The sequence below is a fragment of the Varanus komodoensis genome, unplaced genomic scaffold (genome assembly GCF_004798865.1).
Source record: "Varanus komodoensis strain SLA01 unplaced genomic scaffold, ASM479886v1 scaffold7_1, whole genome shotgun sequence".
NCBI classification, from domain to species: Eukaryota; Metazoa; Chordata; class Lepidosauria; order Squamata; family Varanidae; genus Varanus; species Varanus komodoensis.
This window is the reverse complement of record NW_025336479.1, coordinates 4,273,132-4,280,779: the sequence shown is the minus strand read 5'-3', so window position 1 is coordinate 4,280,779 and position 7,648 is coordinate 4,273,132. Positions and strand designations below refer to the sequence as shown.

Genomic DNA, 7,648 nt, shown 5'->3' with positions numbered 1-7,648 from the left:
TTTTGCCCGCAGTGCCATCACTTAAACATAGCCTAAAATGTTTGCTTTTTCCTCCCATGGTACTAGATCACCTTTGTAACCCAAGTGTTAAGTTATACAATCGGGGCAGATATACTTCAAGTGACGATTGAAGAGGCAGCAGGTACAAGCCAAGGTACCACAGCATGTACAGATTTGAACAGGGGACCAATAAAGGCAGGCCCTGTGGCACAGTGGTCCACATGTTGGACAAGGATCCAGGAGATCCAGGCTTAGTCCCCACTCAGCCATGAAGCTCACTGGGTGACTCTGGGCCAGCTGCTAATTCTCAGACTAACTTCCCTCACAGGGTTGTTGTTGTGGAGAAGAGGCAAATGCTGTACGCCAGAGGTCCTCCAACCTTTTGACCAGGGGGCCAGTTGGAAGCTGCTGGTGCTGGGCATGGGCCAGAAAGGTGGTGCCTGGTCGTGTCCACGGGCTGGCAAGGGGGTGGGGGTGGTGCGTGCGGGCACGCGTGGTGAGCGGGGACAAGAGGCAGCAGCTTGCTCGCTTGGAGACTGTTTTCTCCAAGCGAGCAAACTGCTGCCTCCCCGCACATGGGGCAAGGCGGCAGGCGCACACTTGGCGGGTCCGAATGGGCATGACGGGCCGAATCCGGCCCCCCGGCTGTAGTTTGAGGACCCATGCTGTACGCTGTCCTGCTATCCTTGCAAGAGGATGGAAAGCAGGGCATAAAATGTAATGGAGTACAAAGCTCAAGGAATACCAACAAATCTCCAGTCTTATTAAGGAGGAATGTATAGATTCTTTCTTCATCAACATTCATCAAAATACAGCAGAGACTTATGAGGTGTGGAAAATTAAGCAAGTTTTTTTTTTTAATGAAACTAGTAAAAGATTATTAGAAATCCCAGCAATAGGAAAAACTGCAGAAGAACCAGAAAGCAGACTAGAAACTGAGAATGCTGGAATCTGCAGGTTTTGAGGGAAGCGTTGGGCCATGTAAGTGAATGAAACAGCGCTTGGCTAGTTTTGACAGATGTTCACAATTCTGGAATACTCCAGCAAAACTTATCCTCCCCCACCATTTCAAATCGAAGTACAAATCCAGCTGGACACAGAACTAGCTATCAGTATGCATCTCCTTTCTGGATAATGTGCATTAGTAGAATGAGTTCTATTTTCATTTTGCATCAGTTTCAGATGGTGTATTACACACAATTAAAAGATAGTTACATCTTCTGACACTTTATACAATGCATAAAAACACAGTTAAAAAACCATTCTAAAAGCCTGAAAACAGTATTTTACTAAACCTTAAACCGGAGGCCGATTTCACTTGGCATGTTTTCTTTTAATACACTAAAATAAACCATTTTCATGAGGCATGAGCTTTATATAATATTTAATTTGTGACACTGCAATCATATTAAAGCCTGTTAATTAGATTGTATCATACATCAGCAACAAAGTCACATGGCTGTGCCCATTCTGTTTGTTTGCATCAGGCGTTCGGCTTATGTCAAAAGCAAAATCATTTCTGAAATTATCAATGAGAAAATCTGCCGTTGTTCCTTTTGGGGATATTGTCGGGGAAGGGTGTTGCTGGTGTTGACCTATATTTATCAGCATTACCAGGTTGTCTCAGTGCCTAAGTAGGGCTTGCTTTGCTGGATGTGTTGCTCAGTTACTCCCAGGTAACCCAGTTGTCCTCCTTCTAGATTAGCATGTTCAGCAAGCAAAACAATGGCTCAGCATCTGGTTGCCCCACTCCCATTTGTAGATAAACAGGCTTGGTAAAAGTTGCTAGGCTAGGAAAATGCTCCTCATTGATTATCAGTACCTTTAGTGTGAAAAGCAAAATGTTAACACAAATCTGACTGCTAAAATACTTTGCATGCTTATAAATTTAATCTGGCCTAGAAAACTGCTTGTCTAAATATCAAGCTATGGTATTTGATTCTTGTTTTGCTTTGCTTTGTTCTGGCCTTCTTTTGCTATGGCCTTCTTGAGCAATGTGGTCTCCCTCCAGTGGCAAAAATGGATGTAATTATATTCCCTCTCCTCTCAACCAAAGACTTGTCGGACTAATCTTCAACAGCTAAAAATAGCACTACTGTGCATTGGTGGCAGAAGGAAAGCCTAGTGCTTCATATGTACCATCTTGTTACCCTGGTATAACAGGAAGTCCTCATACCAACATCCAAACCTTTTTCTCTGTGTGCCACGACAAAGACCTCTCTAAAGAGGGGATGAAAACACCCAGAGTCTGACCAACTTTTGACCAGAAGTAAACCCTATAGGCCTGGGGACCCGGGTCCCTTAAGGACCACTTTCTTCCATGTGCCTGTTCCCACAAGCTCTGATCATCACCTGTGGCCCTAGTTCTGATTCCCTGGCCTTATGAAGCTAGGCAGATGACCACAAGGTCTTCAGGCTTCCTTGTGGCTATGCTTTTGCTGTGCAATGCTCTGCCAACAGAGGTTCATCAAGCACAAATACTGCACTGCTGCAGACAATATATAAAAACTTGGCTCTTTAAGAAGGAATTTTGTTTAATGTTTCATTAGCCCTTAATTGGTCTTCCTAAGAAGAGTTCATAGTGTCGTTGTTTATTAATTTGGGTTATTATTTTAAATATTGCTGATCTTGTCTAATTACCACCTGAAATTCCCTCCTCAGACAATATAAACCTCATTATTATTAATAATAGCAACTACTCAATAAAAAGTTATTATAATACATGGTAGAACACCATATTATAAGTAAATAGAAAGTGCTGCCAGTTCAGGAGCCATTAAAGCAATGAAGAAAGACCCCTTGATTGCAAATAGCACATGCAAGTGTTGACAAAGCAGAAAACTCAAGGCCCATTTTATGCTTGCTATTGTGTGTGTGTGTGTGTGTGTGTGTGTGTGAGAGAGAGAGAGAGAGAGAGAGGGAGAGGGAGAGGGAGAGGGAGAGGGAGAGGGAGAGAAACAGACAGACACAGAAAGAGAGAGACAGAGACAGGGATCATTTCTAAGTCCTTGTTCAATGGTGCAGCCTTATGACATGCCAGTGGAGACAGTCAGTGTGACTTGGCATACTGTTCTCATGCCAATCACTTGTCAGATCAAACATCATCAAATATCCCATGAAGCCATAATGCTGATTTTCATGCATGCATGCATTCATTCATTCATTCTATATATACCACTAAGCATGTTCAAAAATCTCTCTAAGTAGTCAATGGTGCTTAAAGAACTGGCCTGCTAGATACTTAACACAATTACCCTTAAAAGTTTTAGTTTAAACAAATAGTTGCTGCTATTCAAGTTTTTAAAAAGAGAGAAAAGGAATGTTCAGCAAATCATATGGTTATGGAAATCTTACCTGAAATTGGCAGCTTTCAGATGATCCTCCAAACTACGGATTTGATGATGAGGATGTCTCTTTATTATTAGCATAATAAACATGAAAAACACTGCTATTAGAAGTATTTTTAAGTATTTAAAAAACTGTATAGGGAAACGAACTGGTTGGTACACATCAAACTTTCATGCTACTACAAATAAGCTTTAAGCTGCCATTAGGTCTTTGTCTCTGAAATTAAATGAAAAATTTTAATTATATACATTAATTTGTTTTTAAAGAGAAAAAGATTTATTTAACATCTACATTTCCTTTGTTATACCAGCACTAACACCTCTTGATGTTAACAGTCATAACCTTCTGACCTAGAGTTGTGTCCAGCCAAGTATTTGCTTGGAAACAACTTAGTCAAGCATTGTGGCCACATACCAGTAATATCCAATATGGGTAAAACTGAATAATAGACTTGAGGTGTTCACCCTGCTGTAAGCTTTAGGCTCAACTCAAGTGCTTGAAAGTGTCCTAGACCATCCAAAAGCACAAGCAGCACTTCGATCAAAACTAGAAAATTCAGTTGATCATGCTGAACTTCCCAAGGACTTTATTCCCATGCTTTATTAATACCTCCTCAAGGTTCATCATCATAAAATGCACATCCATATTTCGCTTAGCAACTTCTTCTGCCTGTCTTGCTTCCTTCTTCCCTCATCCCTTCCCCCATGATCAACTTGGTGAGTCCATCCTTCAGTGCTCCATTCCAATGTCTTCAGCACAACCTCTTTGAATCCAGGCCTCTTGCCTGTAAAAGTAACCACCCACACTCTCATTCCTAGATTTACAACACTAAGGAGAAAAGGGGAATCAGAGATAAGACATTTCCGACAAATTTTGAACAAAGCCAGTGGAAGGAGAAGGTTACATTGAGTGATTTAGAACAAGAACCTCTTAGCAGATTTCTAACGGTATTTCAAACAACAGATACCCAGACTGCGAAGGTTGGGAGAAAGTTCACTAAAGGAAGGGAAAGAAAGTTCAGCAAGGGTACAGATAGCAGAGAATTCTGGGATGAACCAAACTAACTCTAACCATTCATTGGGCCTGATACAGTGAGACTACAATTGGCAGTGTTATACATCTAAAGTGATGAGAAAGAATCATGGGGATAAGGATCAGAAATTATTAATATACTGAGGCATGCCCTAGAATTTCTGAAGATCAGTCTATGCTTAGAGACTACAGCCAACCTTTGACTGCCTGGATCACAAGAACCTATGAATGGTCCTGAAAGAAATGGGTGTGCCACACCACTTGATTGTTCTAATGTGTAACCTGTACTGTGGACAGAAGCTACTTCTAGGTTTAAATGCGGAGAAACAGGCCATATTTGCATATAATGGGAAGCCATGGCAGGGATGGCTTGTCATTATACATGAGTACCAGACGCAAGGTGAAATATGGCATATTTGGTTACCATGAATCACCAAGGAGAACCAATGGTTTGTTCCAAGGTTTCCACATTTCAGTATTGCTTCTCATTATGTGTGAAGCCAATTAGTGTTTTCCCATGGTTTCCATTTTGGCCCACAAGGTTGGTGGCAAAAGTGCTCACAGCATCTGCCATTTCCCACTGCCCTGTTTGCCTAGCAATGGCCGAGTTGCCGGCAGACAGAATGGTGACTGGCTGCCCTTGCTTCATGCCCCCCACGCCTGGGTGCATGCCTGCTTTCCCTCTGCCCCTCTCACATGGGGCTGTCCTGTCTTGTGGAACTTGACCCTGAAGCAAAAAAGGCAGGACTGGGTCTGCTGTATGTACTTCTGGCACATCAAAAGAAGGCAAGACTCACTGAAGACAATCATGCTAGGGAAAGTCAAAGGCGGAAGAAGGGGAAAACCAAATATGAAATGAATCAATTCCATAAAGGAAGCCACAGCTTTGAACTTGGAATTGCTGAGTAGGACTATCGAAGACAGGACATTTTGGAGGATATTCATCCATAAGGCTGCCCTAAGTCGGAGATGACTTGCTGGCATGGAACAACAACAGGAGGGATACATGGGAATTAGGGGCAGTCAATATTTGGCCTGTGACTACTGGACCAGATACAATCTGCTGCAAGTGCAGGGATATAATCAGCAGTGGCACAGTTTATTGTAGAGTGTACACAACCTGCTCAGTTAGGAATTCAGTTTCATATAGCTCACCTTTGAAAATCTTCACAGCCACAATGCTTTTCAATAAAACAGACAACCCTGCATATCTTTTGTCTGAAATCCATCCTATTGAACTAAGAGTGCATATACTTGCTGCCTAAGAAATGAACATTCTTGTCCACTCATCCATTAAATGATATGTGCCAAGGCTAGATTTAGGTCCTATACATTTTCTACAAAACGTATTGCTTAGGGTGCATTCCAGTACAAGTGAAATATTGCCTCCCGCTCCCCCCCCCCCCGCCCTGCCACAGCCTGCCTGGCATAGTGGCACATCTCACACTGGCAACCAGCATGGTTTGGTTATACTATGTTCTTGCAGCCCTCTGGAGGTCTCTGATGCTAGTTCTTCGTCTTCAGCAAGAGTTTGTTTTGAAATAAGATTTGCCAGATGCTAGGCTGTGACCCCAGTCTTTCTAAAGGGATGCAAGGCAGGGGTCATTTAAATAGCCAGTCAGCTGTAGGGGACAGACGTTACCGCGTTGGACAAACTCTGAAGGCAGCAGCCCAATCTATTTGTGTGTTGGTACTAAATAGAACCGTGTGCTGGGAGAGCAGCAGCGCTATCGGATCTTGCCTTTAGTTTCCTGCCTTTCCAAGCATCGATACTGGGGTTTCTGCGGGCTAAAAAGAACAAGGGCTTGAACGTCGAAGGAGACGAAAGCTGGAAAGGGTAGGATTCAAGCGCATGTCAGTCGAATCATCTATAGTGTGCATGAACCGATAGACAAATCAACTGTATGTCGCGACATGCTTCTCTGTGCTTTTCCACCGCAAAATCCCCAGTCATGATAGGTCTTTTTCTCTCGCCCCCCCCATGTGCAAAGTGGGCGGAACGTATGCGATCTCTCCCTCTGTGCAGATTAGGTAACACACAAGATGGACGGAGCACAAGCCGAGGAAAACCTCGCAAGCAGCCGCGCAGTTACCTTGCCAGGGAAAAGCATTCGTTTCGGCTCTCACGCGGCAAGATGAGCCTGGGAGAAAGGCGGGGTTAGCGAGTACCCCCACTGCCTCATTGGCTCTTCTTTCTATTTGATTTGCATGTCTCCGAGCTTTCTTTTATGCATTTGCCCCTACCACGTGATCGGAGAGGCGGACGAGACTTCCTGTTTGAGGTCAGGGAGGGGAGGGAGCCATTCTCGCGTCTCCCTCCCTCCCTCCCTCCACCCTCTCTCTCGCCCGCCCGCCCTCCCTCCTTCCTTCCCTCTCTCTCTCCCTCCCCCCGTTGTGGTCTCGCGCTGCCTGCCTGGCGGGGCTCTTGTCAGTTAGTAACAAAATGGCTGCGGTGGCAGCAGCTCTGCTCTTGAAGCGGAGGACCGAGGCGGCGGTGGCGGCTGTAAGGAGGAGCGGGGGGCCGGCCCGGCAGCATCACTGAGCCCGGCGGCATTGCCTCTCCCGCCAGCGGCCCAACCCCCTTCCCCTTCAAGCGAAAGCTCCGTCCGAGGAGCCGTTCCTGCTGCCGCTGCATCCATAAATCCCCCTCATCCCCCTAGAGAGCCTCTCTCGGGTCCCTGTGGAGGGGAAGGAGAGAGAGCGAGCGAGCGAGTGGCTGCCGGATTCTGCTCCTCATTGGGTGGATCCCACTGGGAGAGAGAGACTGACCGACCTCCATATGAGAAACTCAGCTGCTGGATCGCCCTCGGATCTGTGGATCCCCTCCCCGTGAGAAAGAAAGAGACTGGATTTCGCCTTTACTGGATCCACCTATGTTTGGCTTAGCTGGGTGGATTCCCATGAGAGAGACTGGTGGACCCCCTCCTCGGCACGACGCCTATCTTCAGGATCCTTTTAGGATCCCTGTGTATGAGAGAGACTGCTGGAGTTCCCTCTCTTCGATCCACATATGAAAGGCACAGCTGGTGGATTTCCCTGGCATCTGTGGATCCTTGCCTTCTGAGACACTGCCTGGTTTCTTCTCCCCGTTGGATCTTCCTGAGAAAGACTGCTAGATCCTTTTTCTGCTTGTGCTCCTTGTCTCTCCTCTCTTTTTAGAAAGGCTCGACTGGGTACATCTGTTTGGATCCCGATGTGAGACTCTTCTGGATCCCCCGTGACTCCTTTTTGTTTTTCCTGAGCTATTCCCGCTTAAACTTTTGGATGG

General features: G+C 45.3%; 1 long non-coding RNA gene across 1 annotated transcript; it reads right to left on the bottom strand.

The window, feature by feature from the left end:
* Positions 1 to 1,360: 1,360 nt before the first annotated feature.
* Positions 1,361 to 6,634, bottom strand: LOC123035452. The gene is made up of 3 exons (XR_006416948.1): positions 6,474 to 6,634; positions 3,355 to 3,564; positions 1,361 to 1,822 (listed from the first exon to the last, which is right to left on the bottom strand). It is a non-coding gene; the product is annotated as an uncharacterized LOC123035452 (long non-coding RNA).
* Positions 6,635 to 7,648: the final 1,014 nt, after the last annotated feature.